We start from the raw sequence: 12,316 nt of genomic DNA on the forward strand, positions 1-12,316 counted from the left end.
TAGGCTTAGGCTTTGGAACAGAATACTGAGTTCTCAGAGCCTTAGTTTGCCCACTGGTGGAATGAGAACTCTGCCTTCCTGGTAGGGTTATTCAAGGTTTGAATGAGACGATGTTGGCGGGGTATCTGGCACACATGGCGTGTTTGCTCTGTGGGAGTTGCCCTCTCCTCTCCATCTTCACCTAACCTGGGCCATGCTGAAAGTGGCTGTCAGCGGAGCAGCTGGAGTCCGTCGCGCTGCCAGCAGTAACATCTTGTTGCCAGTGGTGCCAGCCTTTGCCCAGTGTTGAACTGCCTAAAAATAGTAACCAGGAAGACAGCCAGAGGAGGTCTCTTGCTCTGATTTGGAGGCTTTGTGGGGGTTTTCTTTGAGAAAGATACTCTCATACCTTACCAAGATGCACTGATTGCTTATGGATCTTGTTCCAGTGGGTGTAGTGCCATGGGGCACCATGACACCTCACGTGCCTCGGGTGTCCCCCTCCCTCCTCACTCAGGTTTTTAAATAGTCTTGGGCTGTGGGATGGCAGGGAGTTTTGTGGGATGGTACCTAAATGTTTCAGAAAAGAGTTTGGTAAGAAATTTAGCTTCATATGACTTTTTAAAAAGTGTTTACACTTATTTAACAAATAAAGGGATAGTATAGTAAAATCACTGGTTTACCAGTGTATTTGAAACCATTTCTTACCCTTCAAAGTATCAATATCATGCTTAAGTTTTCTTTTGGGGGGATTTATTCTTGACAGAGTAACTATAGCAGAATCTTGCTTATCATCTATTGCGTTAGGCGGTTTTACTCAGCTCACCCTCAGTTTCTGATTCTGTAAATTGGAAATGATAGTACTTATTTTATTAATCTTAAGGACATCCGAACAGGACTTAGGCATATCAGTCAGTTGGATTAGATACTTTCTCAGGTTTATTTCAATTATGAGATTCTTCAATTTTTTGAAATCAGATAACTTGTAAAAGTGCTTTAAAGATGCTAAGTATGTACAACAGTGATAACAGTTTGGGAACACAGGGCACACAAGTTGGAAAACTTGTGAAATGAGTTTTACAAGGTTGGTTGTTTTACATCCATGGATTAGTGCATGATTCAGTCCACCTCTCTGGGTTAGAAATTAGTATTTATTTTTCAGCCTTTTATTTATTTTTAATTTTTAAGATTTTATTTATTTCGGAGAGAGAGAATGAGCATGAACAGAGGGAGGGGCAGAGGGACGAGCAGATTCCCTGTTGAGTGGGGAGCCCCACAAGGGCCTTCACCCTTGAGATCATGACCTGAGCCAAAGTCAGATGTCTCACTGACTGAGCCACCCAGGCACTCTTTAATTTGTAAACTTTAAATGCAAACATCATTTCTCTAATTTTTTGATAAGGAGACAGTTGCGAACCTGTGGGGTTTTTTTTTAGTGCCATGGTGCTATTTCAACAGTCAGAAAAGATTATGAAAAATGCTGGCGAGCACCATTGATACTGTTGACAGACTGCTGAAGGTAGTGATTACGTTGAGGTGTCATTGGTCTGGTAGACGAGGAAAACATACTGGACAAGGTTTGAAAGCCTTGTATTGCTCTCAAAGTGAAATAATTATTTTCAGGTAGATAATCAAAAGTTCAAAAAAAATTTTAAGAACCTATTAGAGAGGGATCTGAGGACTGGATTTTGCAAACAAATTCTATTTGCTTTTTTCCCCTCCTGTATTTTTATAAAATCTGTTGTCACTAGGTTTAGAAAGGAGGAAGGGGATTCTTCTAAGTTACTTTAGAACTTTGGTTACATATTCTCCTATCTAGAATGTGGCTTCAGGGTGTTTGCAAGGTGGGGAAAAGATCCTTTGGTGGTTCTTTCTCTTTTGCCTCACTGGATAGTGGGAAAGAAACTAATGGAAAGAGCTGCAGGACTTGCTCAGGAGACTTCAGGTAAGAGCAGGAATTGGAAGAAGGCTAAGGACACGGTCTCTTCCCTGTAAGTCAGTATAACCTTAGAATGGATTAATAAGCAAGCAAATGAAGGCACTTTGTGTTCTCAGCTATAGTCACAGCCACTTTGTTCCTTGAATCAAAGGAAGGAACAGAATGTCTAATTATAATAATCTTCTAATAATTACAATATTTTGCATTCATTTTCTTTTAAAAATCTATTTGAGTAACTACTAGCCTTCAGAAGATGTTGGAAAATAGTATTTAGGCAGCAGCTGGCAGCTACCAGTGTTGGAGTCTGTGCATGCGCAGCTCGTAAAAAGATTTCATTAGTCGGACATCCACTGATTTCCTTATTCCGGCATGAGTACATTCTCTTGAGCAGCTGCTTTGGAAAGAAATGTACAATAAACATTTCTACACTTGTTTTAAATATGTGGGTTTTGTTGGAGTGTCACTTGCCATCTGGTAGAGAGAGGAGTGACTTACTGCTAGAGAGGAAGCGATTGGATTGGAATCCCCGCACGTGTTCCTAATGCAATCTCAGGTTCCCTCCTCATTCCTCATTCACTGAGAGGAAAATTGACAGCTGTAGTTATTTTGTTCCATCAGATCCTTAGGAAGAATTGCATGTAGGATAGGATTTATAGAGATAGGTTTTGAATTGTACCTGGTTAAGTAGTTGTTTTAACTTGAAAGCAAATGTTTTTCATACATGTTTATTGAAACTTTAGCATTTTCAAACAAAAAAATATTGTGAACAAGTCAGACAAAAATACTGATACATATTTTTAAAAAGTGAAAGTCCTTTCCTCATGTTATATCACCATCAGCAGGAAGGTGCTGTATTCATCCTGGCTCCCCCCCTCCCCCCATTTTTTTCTATCAACTTACTGGTTATCAGAGTGACTAGAATTCTAGTAGTGGCTGTGGTTGCATCATAACCAAATTGATTGCTGTTCATAGTGGTGATCATGCATTAGTTTTCTGGAGGCAGCAGGGGCATTGAAGGACCACTGGGGCTTGGCTGATAAAAGAAGAGCCTCCATCAGGGAAGTGGCCAGGAAAGGTCACTTCCCTTAATTGATAATTACTCATAATTGGAAAGACTGTCATCACAGTCACTGACAGCAAGGGCTTCCTAAGTGCAGAGCAGTAAGTGCTTTAATGTGTATTACTTACTGAATCCTCACAGCAATCCTGTGAGGTTAGTATTGCTATCCCCATCTTAGAGGTATGGAAACTGAAGCCCAAAGAGTTGAGTAACTCGCTCAGTGTCAGAGAGCTCAGTTAAGAGATTCACATTTAGCTAGTCTGGCTCCAGAATTGTGTTCTCACAATGTTGTGCCTTCTTTTGGAAACCCACCTGTGTTCTCTGGAAGCTGTTATATTTTTAAAGCATACCTTTTGGTCCAAGAATTAGATGAATGGAAATTATAGATATGTTAATAACTTAAATACTAGAGAAGAAATTCCGTAGAATTAATTAAATATATGACTTGAAACAACTCTGCTGTTGCCAGACTGCTTGCAGGAATACTCCTTCTGGTTTTGCTTTGTTAAAGTAAACGTTTCCCCCCATGAGTCTTCTGTAGTGTTTTATTCTGGATATTTTTCTTTGGAGCCTGTGTGCATTCTGGCTTTTGCTCCCGCTGAGTAGGCAAACATATCTAGAGACAGCCGAGGAGTAAAGGAAAAGAAAAGCTTTGCAATTTAAAATTGATTTATGTGGAAGCTTTTTCTGTAGTTCAAAAAAGGAAAAAAAACCTTCTATCCTTTCTATCTTGTCATCCCCAGCTACAGTCAGCCAAACCCATTGTATTTGGGAGGTTGATGTGAGTGTGTGGAAAGCACTCAGAACAGGAGGAAAATGCCACTGTAGTAACCAAGTGACTCCTGTGAGAAGCTCTACTGGTGAGAAAGTGTACTTGTGCAAAAAAGTAAAATGTAGAGGAGAAAACTCATAATGGTGGCCAGACCAACCTAAAGTATGTGCTGTAGTGAAAGAATGGTATTTTGAGGGCTGCAGCTCTTAATTTCTGGTTTAATTAGTAGTGAAATAGGTAAACTGTCCCAGACTGAACACCCCCCCCCCCCAAACAAACCATCTTTTGAATTAGCTCTGTGTATGTGCATGTGCATCTTTGTGTGTGTGTGTGCGTGCATGTACACATGCGTGTGCAAGGCTTTAATTCAAGCACCAGCAGAATTCTTAATGACAATTTTTGTTCTGAGATGCCCTATGTATAGTTAACCTCTCCAATGGCACACACTCCAGCAAATCCTTTCTTCTTATGTTCTTCTGTGTGCACAAGGCATGTGACATTTATAATACAGACTTCAGGAACTCGAGAATAATGTATATAAAGAAGACAGAGTACTTTCTCAATTTTCCCTATAATTTCTAAACTAGTAGAGTCAAGAATTCCAGGTTGCTTACCTAAGTCCTTAAGTTGGAACGGGCCATTGTGAAGAGTAAGCAAAGAATATTACTATTCTCTTGTAACAGTAGAGGTTACTACGTAATGTTCTTTTGTAAATTATTCAAATCTAAGACTATTTTCCAACATTGCAGAGACTTAAGATACAAATGAGGGTTCTGAGAATGTGTGTGTACAGATGCTGTTGTTGTTCCCCACTGAGACTTTGCTTCAGCACTTGAGATACAAGGATCAGAATGTCAAACAGCAGCATTTATTTTTAGCGGCTTAAGATGTAAACGGCAACCACAAAATTTACCCCCATAAAGTGTATAACTCCATGTTTTTAGTACATTCACAGAGTTGTGCAACCATCACCACCATCTAATTTTAGAACATTTTTATCCCTCCACAGAGAAACCCTGTGCCCATTGTCAGTCACTTCCCACTTCTCCCTTTTCCTGTTAATCCGCTGCCTGTCTCTATGGAGCTCTAGATATTTCATATGGATAGAGTTGTACAATACTTAGAATATATTGTCTTTTCTGACTGGCTTCTTTCATTTCCACATAACATTTCAAGAATCATCTGTGGTGTACCCTGTATTAGTAGTGCATTCCATTTATGGTTGAATAATCCATTGTATGGATTTACTACCTTTTGTTTATCCACTTATCAGTTGATGGACATTGTGTTATTTCCACCATTTTGACTGTTAGGAATAGTGCAAGTTTTTTGTATGGACTGTATTTTTATTTCTGTTGGGCATATACCTTAGGAGTGACTTGCTGGGTCCTATGATAATTCTATGTGTAACGCTTTGAAGGACTGCGTACAGTAGTGCGCTAGCACTATAATTCATTCTTTGCTCAGTACAAGACATTATCTAAGGGCCAGGAGCTTGAATAAGTCACCTTTGTTTAAGATTACCATGGGATAGGGGTAGGGGTACCCGGGTGGCTCAGTAGTTGAGTGTCTGCCTTCAGCTCAGGTCGTGATCCTGGGGTCCTGGGATTGAGTCCCACATTGAGCTCCCCACAGGTAGCCTGCTTCTCCCTCTGCCTATGTCTCTGCCTCTCTCTGTGTGTGTCTCATGAGAAATACATAAAATATTAAAAAAAAAAAAAAAAAAAAGACTACCATGGGATACTAGTCACTAACCCAGATCTAACATCGTGTATCCCAACTAGAAATTACAGACTATTTTCATACCTCTACAGGAGAAATTTTATTATATACATTGGTGAGGTCATATGAATTCTGTTCTCTTGCTCTGCTTTTACATTAAAAAAAGTTGTTGTGGTAAAACATATTAACATAAAACTGTAATAACCATTTAAGATTTTATCATTATGGTAAATATGCATAATATAAATTAGCATTATAACCATATATTTTTTATTGCAGTTAAATATGTGAAATAAAATTTACCATTTTAACCATTTTTAAAGTATACAGTTCATTGGCCTTAAGTATATTCACAGGGTTGTGTAATTATCACCACTGTCCATCTCCAAAACTTTCTCGACATCCCAAACAGAACCTCTTTATCTATTCAACAATAATTCCCCAGTGCTCCCTTTCTCCAGCCCCTAGTTACCTCTCCTATTTCTTGTCTTTATTTGTCGGTGTATGCTAGGTACCTCATATAAGTAGAATCATAAATTTGTGTCTGGCTTGTTTCACTTTAGCATATTTTTTAAGGTTCTTCTGTCTTAACAATCTATGTTAGAATTTCATTCCTTCTTAAAACAATAATAATCTGCTGTATGGTTATATACTACATTGTGTTTGTTCATCAGTTGATGGACATTTGGGTTGTTTCCATCTTTTGGCTTTTATGGATAATGCTGCTGTGAACATTGGTGTACAGATATTTAGGTTCTTTCTCTCACTTCTTTTGGGTACATACCTAGGTGTAGAGTTGCTGGATCATACGGTGATTCTATGTTTAACTTTTTGAGTAACTGCCAGACTGTTTTCCTCAGCAGTTGCACTATTTTACGTTGGCATTTAGTACATTCCTACCAGCAATGTGCGAGTGTTCTGATAACTCCAAATCCTAACCAAAACTTATTTTCCAAGTTTTTTCATTACTGTTAGTCTTGTAGGTATGAAGGTATCCTATTGTGGTTTTGACTTGCATTTCCATAATGACTGATGATGTTGAGCTTCTAATGCAGTGTTAGCCATTTATATACCTTCTTTGGGGGAAATGTCTTCATATCCTTTACACATTCCACTGGCTTGATTTTTTTGTTGTTTAGTTGTAGGAGTTTTTTAAAAATGTATTTTGATATCCATTCCATAATGATACATGATTTGGAAATATTTTTCTCCCATTCTGTAGGTAGTTCTTTCACTTTCTTCATATATTGAATGATCTTTGCATTCCAGGGTAAGTTCCAGTAGGTCATGGTGAAATTTTATTCATAAGGGATGTTGGTTTTTAATTTTCTTGTGTTTTTCCCTGGCTTTGGTAAGTGTATTGCAGCCTCATGGAATGAATTAAGAAGTGTTCCCTTTTCTTCTATTCTTTGTAAGAGTTTGAAAAATGATTGGTGTTAATTCTTTAAAAGTGTGGTAGAATTCATCCGTGAAGCCATCATCCTGGACTACCTTGGGAGATTTTGATTGCTAATCCAATCTTCTTACTTGCTTAGGTTTGTTGAGATTTTTCTGTTTTTTTTTTTTTTTTTTTTTCTTGAGTCAGTTTATATAATTTGTATGTTTCCAGGAATTTGTCCCATTTCCTCTAGGTTAACTAATTTGATGTGTAATTCATAGAATTCTTTTATAATTCTTTTTTATTTCTGCAAGGTCAGTAGTGTGTCTCCATTTTCGTTTCTGATTTAGGTTAATGTGTCTTTTTATTCTTCGTAAGTCTAGCTACAAGTTTGTCAGTTTTGTTCATCTTTTCAAAGAAGCCACTTTGGTTTTCATTGATTTTCTTTATTGTTTTTCTCTATTCCATTGATCTCCTCCCTGATGTTCACTATTATTTTCTTTCAGCTAGCTTTTGTTTTAATTTTCTTTGTTCTTATGGTATAAAGTTAGATCATTGATTTGAGATCATTCATCCTTTTTAATGCAGGCATCACAGCTATAAATTTCCTCCTAAGCCCTGCTTTTGCTGTTTCCCATAAGTTCTGGTATGTTTTGATTTTGTTTTTGTTTTCGTTTTCATTTGTCTCAAAGTATTTCCGGTGTCAGGCTTTCTTGAGGACTTTTTCTATCAGTTTATTTGTTTTATTATTTATTTTTATTTTTAAAGATTTTATTTATTTATTCATGAGAGACAGAGAAAGAGAGAAAGAGAGAGAGGCAGAGACACAGGCAGAGGGAGAAGCAGGCTCCATGCAGGGAGCCTGACATTGGACTTGATCCCGGGTCTCCAGGATCAGGCCCTGGGCTGAAGGTGGCGCTAAACACCTGAGCCCCCCGGGGTGCCCTCTATCAGTTTATTTTGTTTCTTTGAATGGACACCTTCTATTTTCTTTTCATGCCTTGTGATTTTTTAACTGAAAAAATGAACATTTGAATTCAATGTTTATAATGTGGTATCTCTGGAAATCAGATTCTTGCCCTTCGTCAGTTTTTTTTTTATTGTTGAGGGCAGTAGTATTTCTTGTATCTAGTGACTTTAACAAATATTTTTGCAGGGACCATATTTCTTGTCCTCATCACTGAGGTCTCTGTTTCTTAGCTTGTGTTCAGCTGATATTTTCACAGAGATTTCCTTGAATGCCAGAAGCTAACAAACAAACCTCTCCAATTCTTTGCAGATTGGTTTTGTGCTGGTGTCTATTTTCATAAGTTAGCCAGACTTGGAACTAGTCTAGCATCCAGCATGAGGTGAAAAGCCTAAGGTTTTCCCTGAGCTTGCCTCCTACTCTGGGTGTACCTGCAGCTTTCTAACTTTACTCAGATACAGGGATGCTTTTAACTGCCCTAATTTCCCAAAGAAGCTCTCTTCTTAAGTTTTCCTCCTAGACCTTGGGTGGTCTATCTTATGTTTCAACTGTAATCTTTTACTTCAGGAGTCTGCAGATTGTTTGTCCACCTTCCAGTGTTTTGAGCAGCCCGAGAGAGTTGAGTTCCGGGGAACAGAGACTATACCTTGTGTCAGTCTTTCAAGTGGCCTACAGACAGGTTATAAGTTATACAGTAAGTTGCAGATCAAGTCTGCTCCACTTTTTGTAGGACATTCTATCATCCCAGAGTAGGGTAGGGTAAGGACAAATGAAAATGCCACAAAGCTTCCTACCACTGTAAGTTGACTTTTCCTTGATTCAGTGTTCATTGATTGCTGTAAGTCTTTGTTTTCCAGAGTTCTTATAAAGTCGGCTCTGATAGTTGGTGTGTGTATTTTCCATGCCAGGTACTGTAGGGGGCTGTGGGTGGGAGCATTGAGCTGCTTACTCTGCCATTTTGCTGCCATGACCCTCATCTTGTCAGACTTGGGTACCTTCTGCTGGTCCATTTCAGTGCTCTCAGAAAGCATTTCATTTTCCTACCTCCACAAATTCTACAGATGAGAGGTGTTTCATTGCTTGTTAAGCCATCTTTTTATGTATCCCTGGCAGTCACCAAAATTTGTTACACTGTTTTTCTGGATTGTTGTTGTCTGAGTAGTGTTAATATTTTTTTCTGATTAAATATTAGATTAAATAAATATTAAATACTAAATGCAAATTTAAAAAAAAAGTTTAGTGCCTTTTGGTCTTTATATCTTAAGGCCATGTTTTTGGATATATTTTCACCCTGTGCAAATGCACTTTTGAAAGAATTCGAGGCATGGTAAATATGATTTGATTTATATACAGTTTTTTTAGTTCTGCATTTACTGGCAAAACTGAAGTACAGCTCAAATAGTCTTCTGTCCAGTGGATAGTATGCATTTATAATGAGTTTGCAGATATGGAAAGTTGGCATCATTTGGCAGAACATCGGATGATGACCACTGCATGTGGCTTTTTAAGACCTTCCTGCCTCCTCCTGTAACGTGAGGTAGTGTAAGACAGAGTGTATTTAGGAAGAGACAAATTCTAGCACTGTACACAAACTAGAAATGACCACTTAAATAAGAATTTGAGACTTCGGATGTAAGAATACATAATGTTTTTCTGGTATTCTTTGGCTACTTTTGTTGTTGATCAATCATTCTGATATTGGATGGGGATCATTGTTAATTTTTCCAAAGTTCAACCTAGGACCTAATACATTGTATTTATTATCAAGACTGAGGTGGGGGAAAAAAATTGAAAAACAGTTGGTAATAAATTGTTTATATGAAGTCAATCTGAGGTTGCAGTGACCTTTCACTACTGGCATTTTCCCAGTTGTCCCTTATTGCCCCTCAACTTTCTTGTCTGGGTGTTAAGTCAGAAACATAGTTTGGTTAAAATTCTCCATAAAGGCATATTGACTTAATAGAGCTACACTTCTCTACTTAAAATAATTATTGTCAAGACAAAGGTTGGATTACCTTGTACTGACGTTGCCTCAGAGGAGTTTTTTGGATGGAAGGTGTGTCTTAACCCTGTTGGTTCTTCTAGTTCTTCAGTGTCCTTACACGTTATTTCCTTAGAATCCTCAGTTGTGAAGGTGAGATTGCCTTTGTTTTGCAGATAAATAAACAAAATCTCTCAATGACATCATTTCTTAAGTAAGTGATGGTGGTGTTCTAGGAACCAGGTCTCAGGTGTCTGAGGCTAATGTTCTTTCTAATATTTCATATCTGACAAGGGAATTTTGAGAAATAGTTGATTACATGGTTAGACAAGAACAATGTAGTTAGAAATTAGTGGATGGAAAAGAGAAGGGGAATGCTAAGAATCAAAGACTCTCACTATTATGGCATGTGTGTGTTGTGTTTATTATATTGAGACCATATTCATTGTAGTTTAATGCTTGGTTCTTTTGAGAGGAACAAAACCATGTATCTGTTAAATTAGTGACTTAAAGGGCACCTGGGTAGCTTAGTTGGTTAAGCATCTGCCTTTGGCTCAGGTCATGATCTCGGGAACTTGGGATCTAGCCCCACATCAATTTGTTTCTCCCTTTCCCTCTGCCTCTCTCCTTACTGCACTCCCCACTCATGAGCTTGCACACGTGCTCTCTCTCTCAATTAAGTAAGTAAAAAGTCTTTAAAAAACAGCGACGTAATACAAGAATTTCTTGAATTTTCATTTCATTTCATCTTTTTTTTTTACTTTTCTCTTTTCACACCTTTCACTTTTCCCATAGGAATCCATAGGGAAGAAGATTGAGAATAACATAAGTGTATGGGCAGTAAAGCCAAGGGGAAAAGGCTAACAACAGTTCTGAGCAAGTGCTGGGAAAAGAGCCGGAACACCAGGGGTGGAGAAAAGGGAAAAGTCTAGTGAGTGCCTGCAGTAATTGACCTCATTCTAGCATGGCTGCTATGACACACAATTGCTGAGTTTGATACTGTAAAGGATCAGAGAACTGTTGGCTCTGCTTGAGGCACTTTCAAACCTCACTACTCTACCTGAATTGAAGCAGAAGCCTGCAGGATTGGCTTTCTGGCCATGAATAGGCTGACTCAGTAGGGAGGCAGGTAGGAAGCAGTGCTGGCTTGGTCACGGTCATTCTTCTTCATTATAGACGGGGGTCCTCATTATATAGATGGGAGAGAAAGTAAGTGTGAAGCTAAGACGAGAGTGACTCTTCCAGAAACTTACTTTCACATTACCACTTGGAAGCATAGGTCTATAACTTACCAGGATGGCTGGGTAGAGGAATGGTTGTCTTTTTGATGTCTGTTTATCTTTTTGTTTTGCATGAATTTTCCCAATAAGGGCTGGGCCAGTGACAGAGAAGATTTAGAATGAAGTAAATTGTAAACCCTTCATTCAGCTTTGTGATCTTGGATACCTTGGACAGATGAGTGAGCTCTCTCTGCCTCACTTCCTCAACTGTGAAATGAGATACCAAGAAAGAGAGTAGAAGGGAGTTTCTGTTTCTAAAGTGCCAAGGCAGCGCATACCATGAAATAAAGGGGCTGTTAGTGTTGTCAGAAACTGAACAAATGAACATGCAGAAAACAAAATGGGTATGTATTCTGTCCCACTAAATAAGTGCTTCTACCAAATTCAGTATGTATTTTTGCCTTTAGGCTTTATTAATGAGACTTAATTTTATCATGGATGTCTGTCAGCAGCAGATGCAGGACATACAATTACATGACCAAGAAAAGACGTGGTATGCAGGGATTTAGGTGGATTTTGTGAGCTGCTTCTACTGTGTCAGAACCTGGAAAATGACACTAGCAATAAAAGACACAAAGTCTCTGGTGTGCTGGTCACATTTTTCCTGCAACAGTAATTATATATTAGAATTAAGTGCGTATGGAAATAGAGTTGGTAATACATTATCCTGGGTAATAAATGCTTTGCAGTGTTTATACTTTACACAAAACTGTATTTTTAAAACCTCATGTTTGAAAGAATGGTTATTAGGACTGACCCTCACAAGAGTATGGTTTGATGTTTTTGAACGATTTTTTATTATTAAATATCTTGATTTTTGATCATTTTCATGGACAGGGAAAACAATTTGGAAGAAATAAACTATTTCTCTTTAAGAACGAGCTGTTTTAACATCATATGGTCTCTATAGTCTCATTCATTTGGGGAATATAAATAATAATGAAAGGGAATAGAAGGGAAGGGAGAAGAAATGGGTAGGAAATATTAGAAAGGAAGACAGAACATGAAGACTCCTAACTCTGGGAAACGAACTAGGGGTGGTGGAAGGGGAGGAGGGCGGCGGGTGGGGGTGAATGGGTGACGGGCACTGAGGGGGGCACTTGACGGGATGAGCACTGGGTGTTATTCTGTATGTTGGCAAATTGAACACCAATAAAAAATAAATTTATTATTAAAAAAAAAACGAGCTGTTTTCTTTTTCCTGAAATGGTATTTTGGGATGCTCATAGTCCAAACAG

General features: G+C 38.3%; 1 protein-coding gene across 10 annotated transcripts in view; it reads left to right on the forward strand.

The window, feature by feature from the left end:
• Positions 1–12,316, forward strand: part of XKR6 (XK related 6) — a 317,023-nt gene that overhangs the window by 22,847 nt on the left and 281,860 nt on the right. The window contains exon 1 of one of the 10 annotated variants that reach the window (XR_013363102.1): positions 10,002–11,422. The exons of the other annotated variants lie outside the window; for them this stretch is intronic. The gene's annotated coding sequence lies outside the window, so the exon portion shown is untranslated. Of the gene's footprint in view, positions 1–10,001; positions 11,423–12,316 lie in introns of those variants that run through there. 10 annotated transcript variants of the gene reach the window in all.

Source organism: Canis aureus, chromosome 24 (genome assembly GCF_053574225.1).
Source record: "Canis aureus isolate CA01 chromosome 24, VMU_Caureus_v.1.0, whole genome shotgun sequence".
NCBI lineage: Eukaryota > Metazoa > Chordata > Mammalia > Carnivora > Canidae > Canis > Canis aureus.